Source organism: Dermacentor andersoni, chromosome 8, assembly GCF_023375885.2.
Source record: "Dermacentor andersoni chromosome 8, qqDerAnde1_hic_scaffold, whole genome shotgun sequence".
NCBI classification, from domain to species: Eukaryota; Metazoa; Arthropoda; class Arachnida; order Ixodida; family Ixodidae; genus Dermacentor; species Dermacentor andersoni.
The window spans coordinates 127,951,985-127,971,584 of NC_092821.1; the positions used below are offsets into that span (position 1 = coordinate 127,951,985).

Genomic DNA, 19,600 nt, shown 5'->3' on the forward strand with positions numbered 1-19,600 from the left:
CGGCAGAGACCATAAAGTGACAGGAACGGAACACGACGAAGCTTTATGCTTGTTGAAGGCGAGCCGTGACGTGGCGCACGGAAATACTAAAGAAGGAAACATAGATAAATCACCTAGGCAAATAAAAATATATTAAATTCTCGTGTTTTATGAGCCCCTACTGCACGAGCTAATTACGAGACATTCCATAATGGGCAACTGCGTATTAATTGTTTACCACTTGGGGTTCCTTAACGTGAACCCAACGCACGGCAGACAAGTGCTTTTGCCTTCCGCCCCCATCGGAGCGCGGCCGCTCGCGGCTGGGATCGAAATGCGACACCTCGACCTCAGTAGCGCGACCGCACAACCAGTGGGTTGCGGCGAGCACCTAAGCGACACACACACTGGACGGCTGAATACCATACAGATGAAAAGAAGAACTTAACGAATACGACGCTTCATAGACGAGAGCAAGTAAGTCCAAGTAGATGCCTGTGTTTCTTCCGTAACTGGTTTAAGACCACGAATGAGGCGCATCAGGGCGTGATTACCCTTCCGTTACCACGTCATTAACGACGAACTAGACGGAAGTACAAACAAAAATAAATCGCAGTACCACCCGAAAGGCGAAGCGCCGATAGCGATAGCAAATTAGTAGATAGCTGTACGAAGTAAGGATAGTAGTTTTATTGGCTATATAAAGTTGTAAACATTCGCTTACTAAATAAATTATCAATGATAGAATGTGTAAGCGTGACTCAATCAGCACGTAGAAAGATAGACACACGGAGACAGAGCTGCCTTTGTGTGTCTGCTTCTTTGTACGTCCTTGTTCAGTCACGCTTACACATTCTATCGTGGATTCAAACCAACCAGCCCGCCAACGTGTTTCAATTAACCAGAACGGTGTCCCGCGCGCACAGGTAAACATGAACACACATCGCTCGATGACAGCGGGAACTGCCTGTGAAAACGCTGAAGCATTCGCGAACCAATTGATCTCCATGCATCTGTCGCCTCAACGCGTACGAAACGCCGAAACCACAGCGCATGCGAAGCAACTGCGACTATGCGCAATCTGCAAACATTGCAGATCGCTTTGGTGTTGAGGCCCGCGCGGGCGCGCCCTTTAGGCACGTCGTAGACGACTGGTTCGTCGACTGGTCTTCCATTCCTGGGGAACCGTTCCTGTCTGCCAGGAGCTGTTGAATGAGAGCAGGAGCACGTTCCGAGCCTCTTCGCCAAGATTACATAGGGCACGGTAGGTTATACCATTGGGTCTTGGTGAAGATGAACGCTTGCACAAGGCCAGTACAGCTTCGAGTTCGTCCATGGAGAAAGACTATCCATGCGGGAGTCACGTGAAATCGGTGAGTGGTGGAGCGTCGATGTTCCAGCGGAACTAGTTTCGCCAGGAATTCTCCTGCAGAAAGCTTCAGCGACGTAAATATCGCTGCATTCTGGGTGAAGGGCCAAAGACAAAACGGTGGCGCTGCTGAGGGGTCCCACGGAGACCACGATAAGTTCTCCATATGTGGGACAAAGGTTTTCGTGGATCTAAAGATTCGCAGAATTACATCCATCTTTGCAATGGAAGTTTGTCCATGCGACGCTGAATTTTCTTTTGAGTTCTTCTCGCCAACCTCAAGTCATGTACAGACTTCGCGCGCCTGTGTGTTCTCTCTGCACGGCGACGAATTGCACGAAGCTTCTCTAGCTTAATGTCGTATTCGGTGCGTGTATACGTTCTCGGAAGAGAATGTGTGGCAGCCTCTAGGGGCACCCTTTATGATGTCCTCTGGGCCTGAGGACAAGTGATAACGACAGCCGTCTTTGACAACTGATTTGAACATTGGCCAGTCGAAACATTGTGTGACGCCGATTAACTTGGAGCCCGTCAACCCTTCAATCCTAAGATAAGTGGGTAGGTGGTCACTTACCCGTGTTTCAATATCCGGGAACCACCTGACCTTTCCAGTGAAGGAGCGTGAAACAAAGGTGAGGTCCAGGCAGCTACAGTAACCCGTTCTAAACAGAAAGGTGGGCTTCCATCATTTAACGAGCACAGTTCTTGTTCGGAGGCAAATGACACTAATCTTCTGTCTCTCCAGTTTATCTTAGAACTTCCCCAGAGATGGTGGTGGGCATTAAAATCTCCAGTCATAACCAAAGGCTGCGGAGTCGCTGTCGTGATTCGCCGTAACCGCTCGCAGTCCAGCCGACTTGAGGGCGATATGTAGGCACCAACTACTGTGAAAGTGAGCTTGCTTTTTTTCACTGTCAGACATACGTACTGGTTTTCTTGGTCAGGTGGCACTGGATGATTGACATACGTAAGATCACGTCGTATGAATACGATGGTCTTGCTGCATTCTCCGTAGGTGGAGGACATGAAACACTCATACCCGGACAGTCTGATGCTAACTGATCGGGCTCGCAGACGACGATGACTGGGAACTTATCCGTGAACACAAACTGTCGAAAGTCCGACATGCATGGCTTAATTCCGCTGGCGTTCCGCTGAACTATCGGCGCATTCCGGACTTCGTCACGAAACGACGGCTTCTGGAGAGCCATGATTTCAACCAAGAGCTGCAAGTACTGGACTCAAAGCGTCCAGCCCCTGTAGCGCGCTTTGCGCAAACGAATATTTCATGTTGGTAAGTATAACGCGAATGGCATTCATGAGCGACCGCAGAATGTTGATGACCTGGAGATCACCAGCCAGTATCGCTTCAACAGTTGCCGAAGCCGTTGAAGTCGGTGCGTTTTGAGGAAACTTACCAGGGAGTTGTGCCCTCGGTAGCTCAGGCCATTCTTCTGGACGGGCGAGCCTCTCCGCTTTGCTTGCTTTCCTTGTATCTGTCTTGGTGGCACTGTGCGATGATGCGGCAATCCTTCTCACGGTAGATGGCGTGTTCCTATCTGCAGTTGCGGAATTTCGTGAACGTTTTCGGTGTCGATACCGACGTCGCCGAACAGCGGTAGCAGCCTCTCAATGCGTTGAATTGTCCCGCACCATTCGTTTACGGATCCCGAATTCCTTCCACACCCGCGGGCAATCCTTTATTGAGACCTTGTGGAGACCACTGCAGTTAGGACACTTTAGAACATCTGTGCTGCAGGCGTCTTCTGAATGGGACTCAGAGCACCACGGGCACACGACGTTGTTCACGCAGACACCCTTTACGTGGCCAATCTTGCAACACTTGAAACACTGGAGGGGCTTCGGTACGAATGGTCGTACTGGATGGCGGACATGCCCTACTTTGACGTGGGAAAAAAGGCTGTCTCCTTCAAACAAAATCTTCACACAACGTGTGTTTCCAAGTCTAAAAATCCTTGTAATGAAAGTGCCTTATGTCGTTGGCTTGATCAGTATAGGCAAATCGTCATTCGTGATGGCAACGTCGACGTCATAAATGGCCCCCGCAGTACCATCGCCGCCTGTAGGGATCATTGATCGCACCTTCACATTGTCGACCTCAGTTATATTACGTAGACATCAACTGCCAGGACATTTTTCCACGAGTTTATTCGCACGTCTTTATTCTCATTTGGTGCGATTTTCTCGAGTAACGAAGAGAGGACCTGCCTGTTGAGGAGCCGCAAATTGGTGACCGGGTCCACTGGCATAAAGAGCACAGTGTGCGGCCAGCGCAGCGGTGCACTCTTCACGGTAGAAGCACTTGGCGACGAAGATGCGTGCCGAAGACGAAGCAGTCTTCTTTTCTCTGATCTACTCACCACAACCTGGAAGTCATCGTCCGACGAGTCGTAGCTGTCCGAACATGTCTCAGTGACCTCGCTGTCTGTATCGCTTGAAGCACTTCCACGTTTCTTGGACGCTAGCCGACCTGACGGCTGCGCATCACGAAAGTGTTCGGAGATCTCTCCATCCATTGCCGCAAGGAGGGAGCGGCAGCTCCTAGAAATGCAGGGAAACAGCGTGAAAAAGCGGAGACAAAAGTACAAGCGTTCTACCAAAGAATCACTTCGTCTTCCTCGCTCTTGACACCTATGATACCACTGACACCACTATACCAGAATATGTTTTATGGCTTCACCCCAAAGGAAAAGGTGGTGTGGCACAAAGTAATTTTAAGAGCTATGGGACGTTGCTATTCCAGGCGTTTCGGCGAACATTTTCAGAAGTTTTTAAATGTGGCCTGTGGCAGATGGTACAATTCTAATTCATGAGCTGGTCGACTCGAAAAAGCGGACATTACATTCACAAGAAATTGAAATGCATAATCAACTAATTAACAACTATTCACTAATTAAACTTTATGCTAATTGCTTGTGGCTCACATGGCAATTTACAAATTCTAGCCGTGTAGTTCGCAAGGCGGATCCACTTGAAGCTAATGCCCAGAATGACACAAGTTTCGAGTTATTAATTCCCAAAATTTCCGGTGAAATGCACTGCCGTTCCATTTGCCTTTGTACGTCAATACATAAAGGGACGTTTTGTTAACAAAGTGAATGGAACGCCAATGTATTTCTTCGCAAAGTTTGGGAATTAATATCTTGAAGCTGGTCTCATCCTCAGAATTCGCTCCAAGAGGATTCACCTTAAGAATTCCACGGCTAGAATTTATAAATTGCAGTATCGGCCATAAGGTAATTAGCTAAGAACTTAATCAATTATCTTTTGATAATTAGATTGCATCTCAATTTCTTCTGCAAGTAAAGTCCGCCTCTTCGAGTAGACCAGCTGATTAACTAGAATTGTGCTATCTGCCGCACGAGACCTTTAAATCTTTCTAGAAGTGTTCGCTGAAACACCCTGTGTATATTGAATATTATTAAAATAGTTTCGCCACTGTTTCGACGAGTTGACTCATCGAGGCGTTGATCATGATCTGAAAACAAACTCGATCATATGAAGTCTCCATCTCCCATTTGACATCCGCCTTGTTTGAATCACAGTTTACTAGTATTTTAGGTATACCGTAGTATTATACTTGCAGTGAGTGACATACTACACAGGCGGAGAAAGAAGCTCTTCGAACAGAGTACATCGCGTGCCGCTAGCCTCGCTTATAGTTCGAATGATCTCACGCTCGGTTTGTCGAGCTTCTTTTAGATCTGTTGCCAAGCCGCAAAAGTTTCTAAATGGGCGATTAAGCCCACAGTTAGACCTGCAGTACGATCGTCCGTGGTCTTTCTTTGGCGCCGCCTTGGTCCCGTCAACCATGAAAAAAGTCGTGCCGCGCCCATTGGAACACGTCCAAGACCGGCTCGCTGGCTCGCAAAATGTGGCCGTGTTGTTGTCAGCGGCGGCATCCTCGCCGCTTGCAGTGGATATAAAGACACCCCACCACGCTTAGTCAAAACAACTTTGAACACCTCCACGCGCGACACTCCGCTGAAGCAGCTGCTGAAACCTCGGGACAAGACGCTTTTAACACTGCGGTAAGAAGCACGCATTTTTCTTGTCCACGATGTGTTTTGTTTGTCGAACTCTTTATTTATTTATTTATTTCACGTACTTTCAGGGCCCGAAGGCGTTAGAGAAAAGAGTGGGGTCGAAAAAAAAATAAATGCAGTAAAAATACAAACAAAAAGTGTTAACAAAAAATAATAACAAAGGCATTCTGAACAGCGTTCTTGAAGTTGGTAGAGTCGGTGATGAGTGCGATTGATGCGGGAAGGCGATTCGTCCGTGCTTCTCCTAGGGATGAATGAGTCATTGTACCAGTTTTTGTCACAGTTACGATCAACTTTTTCTTACGAAGCACCATGGGACAGCTAGCACAACAAGTAACTTCCATGCGTAGAAAGATGCAAGTCCTATCGATAACGTCTGTTGTCCTATTTAAATTTTGCCCCATGAAATTTGCAACGCGTTCGGTTGAGCGACGAAGCCAAGCTCAGACGTACATTTATTACTATGGCAGTGGCAATAAGTAAAGTTTAAATTAATTGGTTGATGAATTAATTAACTTAGACACCAGTTAGAGCTTCATTAGCGTGCTATGAGAGTAGTTGCAGAGATGTCCACAAGCGGAAATTAAAAGTTCACAATAATATCAACGTACACATAACACAGATGGCGAATATCACGTCTGACAAGATGACCGGCGATATAATGCGATTGGTAACGTACTTGTGCATAAGGAATGCATTATTGCGTCTATTCATCGTAAACCAGCTACACAAATAGCCACACGAATGACGAAACATCCGTGACTGTCCATATGTCCGTACAGCTGGCGTAACTTCGCCGGCATACAAAAAAAAATGTTTCTAGGCTGCTGCACGTTATCGTTGAGAAACAAGTTAGCGTTCGTTACGATGAGGTAATAGTAACAGCGGCGCTTTCTTGGTGGAGCAAGGAAGCCTTTTATTCGCAAATGATATGTCATTTCACAGACGATTGCTGCAGGCCAATGCATGTAATTCTGACTAATGTGCGCGCTCAAAGTAGCCATCGTTTGCGTGAGTCTCTGCTTCGACGGGCTTCGATATTTGTTGGTGAGCGCGGCTTAATCTATTACTGAAAAATAACGAACATGAAAGTCTTTACTAGATAAAATATAATCAAATTACCACAAGATCCCGCTGAAGTTCACGATGTGCAAAGCCGTGTGCATTCCTTATTTTTACCACTTTATATAGCATACCATCCTTGAAGAAGACAAGTCCACTTGTCGAAACATTGGCTCCTGCTTTCACATTGTTCTCCTTTTGCTCATCGTCTTGAATTTCCATCTCCCGCCTTGTCCCTGTTATACTGTCCTAAAGCAACATTATCGAACTCCGCTGATGCATTGAAGAAACTTTGGCGACTGACATGGAAGTAACACTCCCATTCGATTCTCAAACGACAATTGTGGTGCCTAAATTCATGTAACAATATATTCTTACCGAGGAGCAATCTGTATGTATCAACTTGTTAACTTTCTCGGTATTTCGATGGTTCTAAAAGCGATCGCACAGCGCGCTCTTATTTAACCTTTTCTTATTCTTATTTTGCTTACGTAGTGAAAATGTTGTAGTGTGTGCTTCTCAACGACAAAAGTCGGGAAGAATAGAGGAATTCCCACAGGGGTTTTTGAGAAATAATAGAAGGTCATTATGCGGGGCAGCGGGGGATGAGTTGCCAAAAACTCAGTGTCTTGTAAGCAGTATGTGGTTCCTTCAGACTTCTCAATTCACAATCAAAACGGGGTGAAACATGACCAGCTAATATTTGAAGATCATTTTCGAGCCATTCTAGGCAGGGGACGTGCATTATGAAGCAAGCTTCAAAAATCGAGCACAAAGGCCTAACTAACCTCAGGAGAGATGAGACGCATGGACATTTATGAAATTTTAGGGAGAGCCATAATTACCTGCGGCACGAATTCTACCAATCACGCGATTATCATTTCCGACACTCGCATCTCTTTTCAGTATTGCTGTTTGTTTTTCTTGATCACGGATATTTCCTGAAAAATATTACGGTTCCCACAGAAATCATTCGATCGGAAAATATTAATAGGCGGAAGTTTGTCAGGTTACATTTCATTTCATTTGTTATACGCTCAAGGCCGGTTAAGACATGGCAAAGAGGAGTGGATTAGAGGTCATATCAGAAGTGTTATATGAGAAAAAATAAATAAATCATAAGAAATGCCATTTGACATACGTATTTTGGTAGAATACAAGTCACTATTATAAAAAAAAGTACGAGATAAACAAGTATATGAAATCGCATTCTAGTAATTAATGCTGTTCAAAGTGCCACAAAATAAGGAATTATCACTTACGGATACAGTGTTCACGGGAATGGTGGTTCCACTCTAGTGAGGTCCGAGGTACGAATGACTGGGAAAATGTATTTGTGTTGCAAGAAGGTGAACCTGATAAGAATGTTCGATGCGACGGGATACGTAGTGTAGAGTACGAACGAATACATCATGCGGCATTGTAGGATGAAAAATGTTTGTGAAATAATGATAAGCGGGAAACATTGCGTCAAGCTGCAAGAAATGCAAGATAAAGGCTAGTTTTCATGGCTGTTATGCTGGTTGATGTCCTGTTAAATTCAACACAATAAAATGACCAGTGTTATTCTGAACTCATTCAAATGTGTTCATTGTGTTTATGTTATTAGGGTCCCAGACTGATGTAGCATATTCTGATTTCGGGCGTATGGGTGCTTTATAAAGCAATATTTTAAAGAGTCTGGAACATTAAAAAAGTTTCGCCTTAAGTAACCAAGAGCGCGGTTAGCATTGTTCAAATTGTGAGTTGCGCAGGCAACGTTGAACGTGATATTAATTCCTGAGTACTTGTACGAGTTTACCTGTTCAAAAGAAAGCTCATTTAAGTAGTATGCCTGAGAGGAGTTAGGTGTCCTATATGCATGCAGAGCTTCAAAAATGCTTACTTAAGTAGTATGCCTGAGAGGAGTTAGGTGTCCAAGATGCATGCAGAGCTTCACACTTGTTACCATTTATTTCCATTAACCATAAACTGCACCAGTTAGATATTACATTTAGGTCGGAGTGAAGACGGCCTAGTGTCACATACTGTAGTAATTTCTCTAACAATAACACTATCAGCGCAGGAAATAACGCTGGAAGTTACTAGCGAAGGAAGGTCGTCACTATATATTAAAAACAACAACGACCGAGAACCGATCCTTGGGTCACTCAGGAGGCAACAGCCCACATCACGGAATTGTAGCCGTTAGCAGCAGCGTATTGTGAACGATTAACAAGAAAATATCCGATCCATTTTAGAAGATTAGCATCAATATTGATATGGCTTAGTTTGTGGATTGGAAGTTTGTGACAGATTTTATCGAATGCTTTTGAGAAATCTAAAAAAAGAAATGCAGTCAGCGCATGATGAGCAATCAAGAATTCGATGCAAGTGATCAGTGAAAGTTACGAGTTCAGTTTCACATGAGTCATCATCATCATCATCATCAGCCTAGTTACGCCCACTGCAGGGCAAAGGCCTCTCCCATACTTCTCCAACTACCCCGGTCATGTACTAATTGTGGCCATGTTGTCCCTGCAAACGTCTTAATGTCATCTGCCCACCTAACTTTCTGCCGCCCCCTGCTACGCTTCCCTTCCCTTGGAATCCAGTCCGTAGCTCTTAGTGACCATCGGTTATCTTCCCTCCTCATTACATGTCCGGCCCATGCCCATTTCTTTTTCTTGATTTCAACTAAGATGTCGTTTACCCGCGTTTGTTGCCTCACCCAATCTGCTCTTTTCTTATCCCTTAGCGTTACACCCATCATTCTTCTTTCCATAGCTCGTTGCGTCGTCCTCAATTTCAGCAGAACCCTTTTCGTAAGCCTCCAGGTTTCTGCCCCATATGTGAGTACTGGTAACACACAGCTGTTGTACACTTTCCTTTTGAGGGATAGTGGCAACCTACTGTTCATGATTTGAGAATGCCTGCCAAACGCACCCCAACCCATTCTTATTCTTCTGGTTATTTCAGTCTCATGATCCGGATCCGTGGTCACTACCTGCCCTAAGTAGATGTATTCCCTTACCACTTCCAGTGTTTCGCTACCTATCGTAAACTGCTGTTCTCTTCCGAGACTGTTAAACAGTACTTTAGTTTTCTGCAGATTAATTTTCAGACCCACCCTTCTGCTTTGCCTCTCCAGGTCAGTGAGCATGCATTGCAATTGGTCTCCTGAGTTACTCAGCAAGGCAATATCATCAGCGAATCGCAAGTTGCTAAGGTATTCTCCATCAACTTTTATCCCCAATTCTTCCCACTCCAGGCCTCTGAATACCTCCTGTAAACATGCTGTGAATAGCATTGGAGATATCGTATCTCCCTGTCTGACGCCTTTCTTTATAGGGATTTTGTTGCTTTCTTTGTGCAGGACTACGGTGGCTGTGGAGCCGCTATAGATATCTTCCAGTATTTTTACATGTGGCTCCTCTACACCCTGATTCCGTAATGCCTCCATGACTGCTGAGGTTTCGACTGAATCAAACGCTTTCTCGTAATCAATGAAAGCTATATATAAGGGTTGGTTATATTCTGCACATTTCTCTATCACTTGATTGATAGTGTGAATATGGTCTATTGTTGAGTAGCCTTTACGGAATCCTGCCTGGTCCTTTGGTTGACAGAAGTCTAAGGTGTTCCTGATTCTATTTGCGATTACCTTAGTAAATACTTTGTAGGCAACGGACAGTAAGCTGATCGGTCTATAATTTTTCAAGTCTTTGGCGTCCCCTTTCTTATGGATTAGGATTATGTTAGCGTTCTTCCAAGATTCCGGTACGCTCGAGGTTATGAGGCATTGCGTATACAGGGTGGCCAGTTTCTCTAGAACAATCTGACCACCATCCTTCAACAAATCATGAGTATGAGTTCCCAAAGCGATGTTATGCAAGTGAAAAAAATAAAATACTCGCAGTGGTTTCTTAGTGGCTTTCGGGTTGCGCTGCTAAGCGCGAGGTTGCGAGATCAAAGCTCGTCAACGGCGGCCGCATTTGGATGGTGGCGAAATGCAAAAACACCCGTGCACTTAGATTTAGGTGCACGTTGAAAAACCCCAGGTCGTCCAAATTAATCCGGAGTCCCCCACTAAAGAGTGCTTCATAATCATATCGTGCTTTTGACACGTAACTTTAAGTGAAACAAAATGTGTTATCTTCGAGAAAGTCGACGAGGCTTTTGAATACAATGTGATCAAGGAGTTTGCAGCGCGTACTGGTAAGTGAAGTGGGGAGATAGTTAGTTGATAAGTTTTTGTTACCAGATTTGTGGAGGGGAACCACCTCCCAAATCTTCCATTGATAAGATAAAGTACCTATATTGAATACCTGCTGAATATTTTGATTATGTAATACAACTGTACGCGGAAATGTGTTTTTTAAGAACTTAGTGTTAATTGAGTCGAAGCCAGGTGAATAATTGTAGTCGCGTTTGTCAACAAGTTTAGCAACACCAGATGTATCGACTATCACTGGAAACACCATAGTTACGCGACTCAGGAAGTTTCCTATTAAGAGCTGCCGAAAACATTTTCGTAAAGCCTTCGTTGAAGTGAATTGCAGAGACATTTTGACGAACAGGCTACCCAATATAGTCGTCTAATAATATTGATTCATCGGAAAGAGGTCTAGAGTGAAAGTAACAGTAAGAAAATTATGTTTTGCATATTTTAATGCTTGCATACATTCGTTAGAAGCCACCTTGTCTGCCGTCCATCGAGAAGCATTCGAGAACAATTTATCTGAGCGGTAGGTGTGATTTTTCCGTTTAGAAAGCCGTTTAATGCGAGTGTTATACCAGGGAGCATGCTTGTTCATTAGTTCATTTGCTTTATCAGTAAACATGTCCCAATTAGTTTGAACAGAAAGTAAGTCAGGAATCTGTCAAGAATCGTGCATAGCTCACAATTGACGTCCTCGAAGTTTGTTATCTCATAGTCTCGTATAGTATTCTTGTTACTGATGTGCTTAGAGTGTTTAGCACTAACGGTAAAATGCATATCAGAGTGAATCCTTCGCGGTGTCTTAGCGGCTATGGTGCTGCACTGCTAAGCACGAGGTCGCGGAACCAAATCCCGGCCGCGGCGGCCGCATTTTGATGGGGCTGAAATGCAAAAACACCCGTGTACCATGCATTGGGTGCACGTTAGAGATCCCATGGTGGTCAAAATTAGCGCGGAGAAATTAACTCTGAAGATAACCGATCCTTTTCTTGCAAAACGTTCCGGGATGTAGCCAATTTTCTCGCAGAGAATAGTGACATAGGTTATGCTTTTTCTGTTGACGTGGAAGAGCTATGCTATTCAGTGCCTCCTTCTGGGCTATTTGCCTCTGTAAAAACTTGCATAGACGAAAGGCGCCCTGTATCTTTCCAAAACACCGCTGTTATCACTGCTGATAACTTTTTAGCCCTTTTTGATTTTTCTCTTCTTAGCAATTTTATCATATTTGACGAGCAAACTTACTTGCAAAAAAAAAAGGCATTTGCATCGGCTCTACCATAGCCCCTATACTTTGTAATATTGTTTATCATTCCTCGATCGCTCTTTACACGATCGTTTTAATCATTTTTATAATGACAAATTCCTTAAAGTGTTTCGTTACACCGACGACTTTTTAGTAGTTTTAAACAAGCAAAGGGCTGTTTCTAGTGAGCCAACGGTAAATAGCGTTTTAGATGAGTTTATAAAACTCGGAAAGGGCCTATCGTTTACCCATGAACTGCCGGTGATTGGCATGCTTCAGTGTTTAGATTTACGGTTAATGTTTGTAGATGGGGGGGGGGGGGGGCACATTTGCTGGGCTTGCATCCCCACGTGCGCAAAAAAAGGACTCCTGCACTATAATTCTGCCCACTCGAAACTAGTAAAGAGAGGCATCGCAAACCTCTGCCTGGAGTCGTCACTTCGAAAGTCGTGTGTACATGAGATGCAAGCTAGCTTTGACAACCAATTGGGCAGGCTGATTGCAACTGGATTCCCTGAGTCGGTCTTGGTCTCTGGCAGAAGCGCTTCTGAAGAAGATAAAACCTGGTGCTAACAGGAAAGAATCGGTGAGCAAGGAGTCGTCTGTAGTGGTTCCCTACATCCACAGGGTCCCGCACTGCCTGAAAAAATGGGCCAACCAACAGAACGTGCCGGTAGTGTTTTGAGCTCCCAAGAAGCTAGCCCAGCTTAGCCGACGCATATCTTGCAAAGGCCAGAAGGTTGGCTGTCAGAAAAGCCATGCCCAATGTTGCAGAAAGTGTACTACAAACGTCGTTTATGAAATTCCCCTGACCGGTGGAAAAACCTATATTGAACGGACGGGGCGTCGCGTTGATGACCGACCTAGGGAACATGCAGAAGATAAGGAAAATAATGATAGTGAACAGCTAGTAGAACACTGCAGGGCTTGCACCAATTGTATTCCACAGTTCCGAGATGTTAGGATTTGGGGTAGAGGCAGGCAACAAACGGCACGTGAAACCTTGAAAGCTTTTTACATTAGAAAAGCTGGTCGCGATTGCGTCAGTGACATCTGTTTTTCTCTACGAGGCCGAGCAGAAATGTATTTCACGCTTACTAAGATAACGTGTTTTTAACCCGAATCTACTTGACGCCTTTTACGCGTGCGCATCTAACGGATTATTTAGCCTGAGACGAAAATGGCAGTAATAAAGGAGGGTGAGGATACATAGTGCGTGTCGTCGGTGTTGCCAGTGAATTTGTAACACAAGACGCTAAAGAAGGCATGCATAAGAAAGTAATCAGATTATTTAGATATCTTACTATGTGTGAATCACTTGAAGCCAAATAGCAGCGTTGTATTACAACTCAATTTCTGTACTCAGTGAACTATTCTGCAGAAAAAAACCTTACAAAATGATGATTTTCAGATTCAAGATGAACGTAGCCCTGGTAACCCTCTTATACATCACAGTGACCATAACAAGGTGAGTGCTACCTTTAGCACATCAAACCATCCTGTCCATTGCGTTTGACTGGTCAGAAGGTAATCTCAGTTGAAACTCCTCTGTACGTTGTACATGTTGGTACTATAACTTGCATAACGTTGTTAGGGCCAGCGGCCAGTCACAGAGATAAAGATGTGCGCAAAATTATAGAGGCACATGCTATCAACCGGAATGGCCAAATCTGTGCATGCACCCCGTCTATCGACCTGTTGGATAAAGAAACGGCTTTCTTCTAAAGCTCAGTTCGATTTATTGATGAAGTTTGGCGCTACTGTGCGCAAGTATATTTATTTATTTATTTATTTATTTATTTATTTATTTATTTATTTGCCTGGGAATCAAAATTTTGAAGCTGGGGCATTGTGTTGTCAACAGCTCCCTTCTGTTGTCGTCCGCTGGCGCTAAAGGTGTCATACAAGTCCGTTCAAGCTGTTGAATGTCAATTGAGCGCAGCAAACTGAAATGTCTATCGACGTTATTATCCAACTTCATTATTTAGCCTTTTACAGCGAAGCTGTTTATGGCTAGGTTGTGGCGGATCTCGTCTCCGTGGACGTAGACCAACCATTTTTCATACGTGGGCCAATCTCGAAGATAGCGCAATGCCCGGCCGACCCGCGGTGGAGGTGAAGCAGGCGTTAAGCACTCCCCATATGTGGGCCGATGCCCAAGATACTGCAATGGCAGGGCCGAAGCAGGAAGGTGAAGCAGGAAGTTAAGCACCCCCCAAATATACGTGAACTGATCCCGAAAATAATACAACACCGGGCCGACCCGCGGCGCAGGTGCGTTTCGCCATTAAGGGACCCACATACACAGCTTGGCTGGTCATGCTTCTTAACAGAGTAACAGAACCGCATCTCCATACTGCGACTCAATCAATCTACGACGCTCTCAGCTGAATAGTCGTACGACTTGGGGGCCGATTTCGTGCACATCATACAACAAAAATCAAAACATTGAACGATTGCAGATATTCGCCCTCGTTGCATATTCCTTTGTTTTTTCTGAAAAAAGACAACAACTCTCGCAGCACTTCGGGAACATCTATCCCGCACTGCGCAGCGATCACGTGTAATCCGGACACTTGTCCAAGGTGGCAGTGCTCCTGTGGAACCTACAAAGACACCTGCGGTTGCTGTGACATCTGCTACAAGGTACGACAGTAAGAACAGGGACAATCGGGAAAGCTGTTTTGAGAATGCGGGTCGCCGATAGCCTGCATACCCTAATAGTATCTTCAGAGTGCAGAAAATTGTTGCCGTTCGCTTTATATGTGTACATAACACAGTCGCTTTCTTTTTCTTTATATCAAGGCGCATTACGTCTAGTAAGATTAGCTAAGGTCTTGCTAAAGATCCTAAACATGGAAAGTATGAACGGAGCAACCAAGAATACACCAAGGTACCCGAGGGCACAAAGGTACTGAAGAAAGCATAAAAATTGTGAATGTGGGATATTCACACGTACAGAAATTTTTATAGGATTTTTGGAGTCACCGAGGCGGTGACGATGATGTTTGTGTCGAAGCAGGCTGGGCTTAGCCTCGCAACTCGTGGATGGCAATTATTTATTGCTAATCAGGGTAGCGCTGGCGTTGAAAGAGAGAGGCTTCGCCGAGTGTCCATTAAGTTAGTGTCACAGAGAGGGACTGGGTTGTAAGCATACGATTCCTCTATGGATTAATTTAGACCATTCAAGAAACGTGTACCAGCTGCTCGAAGCTCAGATCGTTATCCAGGGGACCTATTCTCGCACGATTACTATTGGCGATGTTATCGCCTTTGTGTGACGTAATGCTCAACCAGCCAATTAGCCTGTGGCTGATGGGCCAGGCGTATAGTATCGCCGAAAGTGATCGTCCCAGATTGCGCCCCACAGTGCACTCTAGCATAGCTCCTCAATGTTCTTATTTTTATGTGTGTTCCCTACTTAGTGATGTTTAGTTTTTTTCAAGGAGGACAAGAGCTTGTTAATAACAGCTACACGGTGCATAGGACGAGGCAGATACTGTCTTAGTGACGACAAAGCGCATATTAGTCTACCCGGGGAAACTAGACTGTGGCTGAGTCATATACGCTACTACGGCAAAGGAGATAGGTAACGGCAGGGGAACTGAGGTTAGTGATCAATGAAGTGTGCAAATTAGGTAACATGGAACAAAGGTATGCTGCATCTACAAACTACTTCCGTTCCCTCCACTTTTGCCTAACCATGTTGATGTGCAAGGATACCTATTAACAGGCCTGCACTACGGGCAATCTAGGGTTGAGCGCTCATATAAGACGCGGGCATTTTACGTATATCCACTCTCGCAGAGGCACTGTGTGCGAGCAAGACCGCCGAGCCACGTCGTGTATTTTATCGCGCAGCAGTCTAAGCGCACGACTCGCGCTAATGACTAATGTAGAGCGCCAGAAATAACAAGAAAACATCATATATATATATATATATATATATATATATATATATATATATATATATATATATATATATATATATATATATATATATATCGAGGCCCTCTGTTCCCCATATTCTTTCGTTCATATTGTCACGTGGTAGTGACGGTTGAGGACACAGCAAGAAAACTGCGAATGGCAAAACTAACTTTATTGGGCGAACCTGTGTCCAGAAATACAGGCTACACTCAATGCTCAACGAAAACGGCCAAGACAGTCGGCGATCGTCGAAAATCTGGTCAGCGGGTCAAGCGCGTCGGCTTTTATACGTCAGTCGTCGAATGTTCCAGAGTAATCGCTGGGACCCGCGTGCTTTCCACAAAATTTTACATTATTCGCGTCGTGAACACATGCAATCAGATTACACAAGGTTCGGTCACAGATAGCGGATGGAAGCATCGATAACATTCCAGAAACTTCCAATAGATGGATGCGCGTCCTACGCTGTGCGATAACATTTGTTAGGCGGTGAAAGGTGTAGCCCAATAAAGACAAACAAGTACACGTGTCAATATATACTGTCAGTTCCATTTCACTCCTCGACGAGGCTGTCGACTGAGCTCCTGAAGAACACTGTATTATGGTGAACGCGGTTTAAATCACGAATACGGGACCTCAAGAAGGCGCCGCATAATGCCAACGCATTTTTTTCGCATTTATCCCTACATCGGTACCGAACTTTCCCGTTACATTTTCTCTGTCTGCCGGGGTGCTTGAAGATCTGCTCAACATGAACCAGTTAAAAAACTGGACTTATCGTTTTTTTTTTCACTCTGTACACGTATTATGTACAGAAACCAACTCGCACAACTTGCTGTGCTACTAGTCAAGGTCGGTGCACTAAAAGAAGCAGACCGGCTTTGCTCGCACTCTATGGCAGGTGGTACGGGGGCCATGCCATGCGATTTCCATAAGCGGCGGCGTGAGCCGAGTCGATGCCACCGCTAAGGCGCAGTCAAGACATAGAAGTGCTGGTAACTAGGCAAATCAGCTGCTTTGTTCTAGTGCGGTAGATGCGGGTTAAAATATCCCAATGCACCAAGCTAACCTGCACAGAGGCACCAACAAAAAGAAAACAACAACCTGGTTTGTCAAGCGACACAACTTAGCACTCCTGAAAGAAACATGCGTTTCAATATTTTTTTGTCAATGTTACACTGACGGGCTGTTACAGATGCCAATTTTAGCGATTAAAAATGATTATGATATTTACCCTACGACATCGAACTTTTGCTTTTGTTCAGTGAACCTCTTTATGCCAAATTTTTCCTGTCGGTGGATGGCGGTACATGCTCGTTCTTAGATGTTGGAGCGATTTGTCTTGGAGAGCGCAGCGCAGCCGTTCCCGCGGCGAGCGTTGGCGTCGGTGTAACCGAGCGAACGAGCACAGCGAAGGATGAAAGAGCGAACGCGGAGCGCAGCGGTGGATGAAAGACACGAGAAGGAAAGCCCAAGAGGAGGGCGCAGCGGAGCCACGAGGCGGAAAGCGGGGGAGGAGGCTTTGGTTAAAGTTTGAGAAGTGTGGTGCGCCGATGACGGCTGCGAGATGGCGCCAGAGAACGATGGGGGGTCCGTCTGCGGTGGCTGCTGTGAATCGCGCCAGCGCGTCCCCTACGCGCTGCCTCTCGCGGTCTCCAGTATAGCGAGGTAGTCGCACCGCAATCGCTCGGTTTGCAAAGTGTCGCAAGAGACAGACTGTCCGCGCCAGCAAATATATCGCGAAATGAAAACCCTGACAGAGGCACGCCGAAATTTCGCAAGGGAGTATCGTAATCGTCGGCGAATTTCTCAATGCCGATAACGAATTATTCTGTAGCCTATCACATATGTGCGTCATTCCCAGGACCTTACAACCTTCTTGGAGGGACAAGCGGCTCCTAGCCGCACAGAACAGAGCAATAACAGCTCTTTGATGCCCTTAGATGTCCGGGGCCAGACGCACGCTGCATTGAAGGACACAGCGTATCTTTCTCCCTATGTGAAAAAACTGGGTAGTCTCTGGAACTCCTTTCGTGACTTGCATAGTGGCTTGCAATTGTTCTCCTTTAATGAAGAATCTCCAGTAAGCGCATTTCATAAGTTGGAATTCATTACGTTCCTGCCGTTTGCACACAACGCCCGTCGCCACTTCCGATTGAATGATTTAGCGAGGTCTTCAAAACGATGCCCGGAGCGACCTTTCCGTTAAGCCGCTCTCTTGGAAAGATGACCGAGCTTTATCACTTAGAAAAAGTAAAAGTCGTAACAAGGCGTGTCTTAATCTCATATCCGCGATAACGACGTAAAGTGTACACTAAGCACTGCCCTAACGCGGAACGTTACGAATGTTCACTCAGCTTCGCTGAGAGATTAAAGCTTTGAGCTGTAAAAAATGGCTCCGCGACAAAGTGGTTAATAACGAAGCCAAATTTTTTTTTCGCTATAGCACGGTTAAACTGCGAAGAGCATGCTCTTGAAGCGTTGACATTTCTCCCTCGCAGTGTCCCGGCGCCGAGTGCAACCTGTGGATCCTCGACGCTTGCACCGACGACCACAAATGTGTCCTGGAAGATCCTAACAAGCCGTTCGAAATCGGCGGAGTGGGACACTGCAGACCTGTCAACGCCACTGATGCCTCACAAACTTCTTAATAGGGCGCATTTAGTCTTGAGATATTTCGTAAGTACAGGAATAAAGATATTATCAACAGGACGCCTATGTGATCCGACAGAATGACATGTTACCGTTCGTTTCATAGTTACAGAGCGCACAGACGGGACGTCACGAAAATGTGGTGGCCCTACTATCGCTTTCCATGCATGCAAAGTACATTTTCGACAAACTCATCAAGCCTCTGTTGTGTCACTGAAGACAGTGTTAATTCAAAACGATGTTAGGACTTGGAGGCAAGATATCGAATCTCTGCCGAATCTTCATGTCCAAAGCGATGAGCAGTAAGAAACAAGCTGTGTAGAAATGCTAGGAGGGGGAGAATGGGCAAGATATGGAAATTATTCATTCTATAAGCTAAACATATTTAGTGTAGGCTTTCAACCCTGTGATGGGGTAAGGGCATGAATGGGATTAAAGGTGACTGAAGCGGACACAACTTAAAAAAAACAGAAACAGAAAAATATTTTCACAAGAACGTGTTGTAGCGCACGACGATTATCAAAGTCTGTCATTCAGCTTATCTTCGAGGCATTTGATTATGTCTCTAATCTGCACATTGCGTCACATTCCTTTTTCTTACGCATTTCTACCTTTCATAATGACACTATACTATTGAAACAATCTGTTTCGAACTGCGGGGTGAAGTTTTTCATGAACGTTTCATATCACCACCTCTAAATGATTACCATTTTGCCCAAATAGCATTGCGCTCTTAAGACCCGTTCGCGTGTCCTAGTGTTTCAAGGAGTCTGATAAAACATTTGAGCAGCACATTCGCTGTCTTCATAAGGAAGTCGCCTTAAAATTTATAATACAAACTAAGAAGGGGTCACTTCTACACTGATAGAAATGGACTTATGCTAGTTACGGCCACCGGTTCTTGTGCTTTTCAGGTGACATAGTTTTAAGACCACGTCTTGTTTCTTGCCTTTCGGCCTTACTGTTGCAGTTGGTCACATTTGATCACAACGAGAGTGCACAGAATACAAATAAAATTCCCATCATGGGTGGCTTCCAAACCAAACTGTAAGAGACGGCTCCCTCGGAGACGTTGCAAGTTCCTCTTTTGTATGACA

At 45.0% G+C, this 19,600-nt stretch overlaps 1 protein-coding gene and 1 long non-coding RNA gene across 2 annotated transcripts in view; one reads left to right on the forward strand and one right to left on the reverse strand.

Annotated features, from left to right (window-relative positions):
* The window catches only part of LOC126525596 (lysosomal alpha-mannosidase-like), a 141,403-nt gene that overhangs the window by 46,879 nt on the left and 74,924 nt on the right, over positions 1 to 19,600 (reverse strand). The window lies entirely within an intron of this gene.
* LOC140219870 (uncharacterized) lies at positions 5,304 to 18,563 on the forward strand. Its single transcript, XR_011896132.1, has 4 exons — positions 5,304 to 5,400; positions 13,333 to 13,389; positions 14,444 to 14,567; positions 18,353 to 18,563. It is a non-coding gene; the product is annotated as an uncharacterized lncRNA (long non-coding RNA).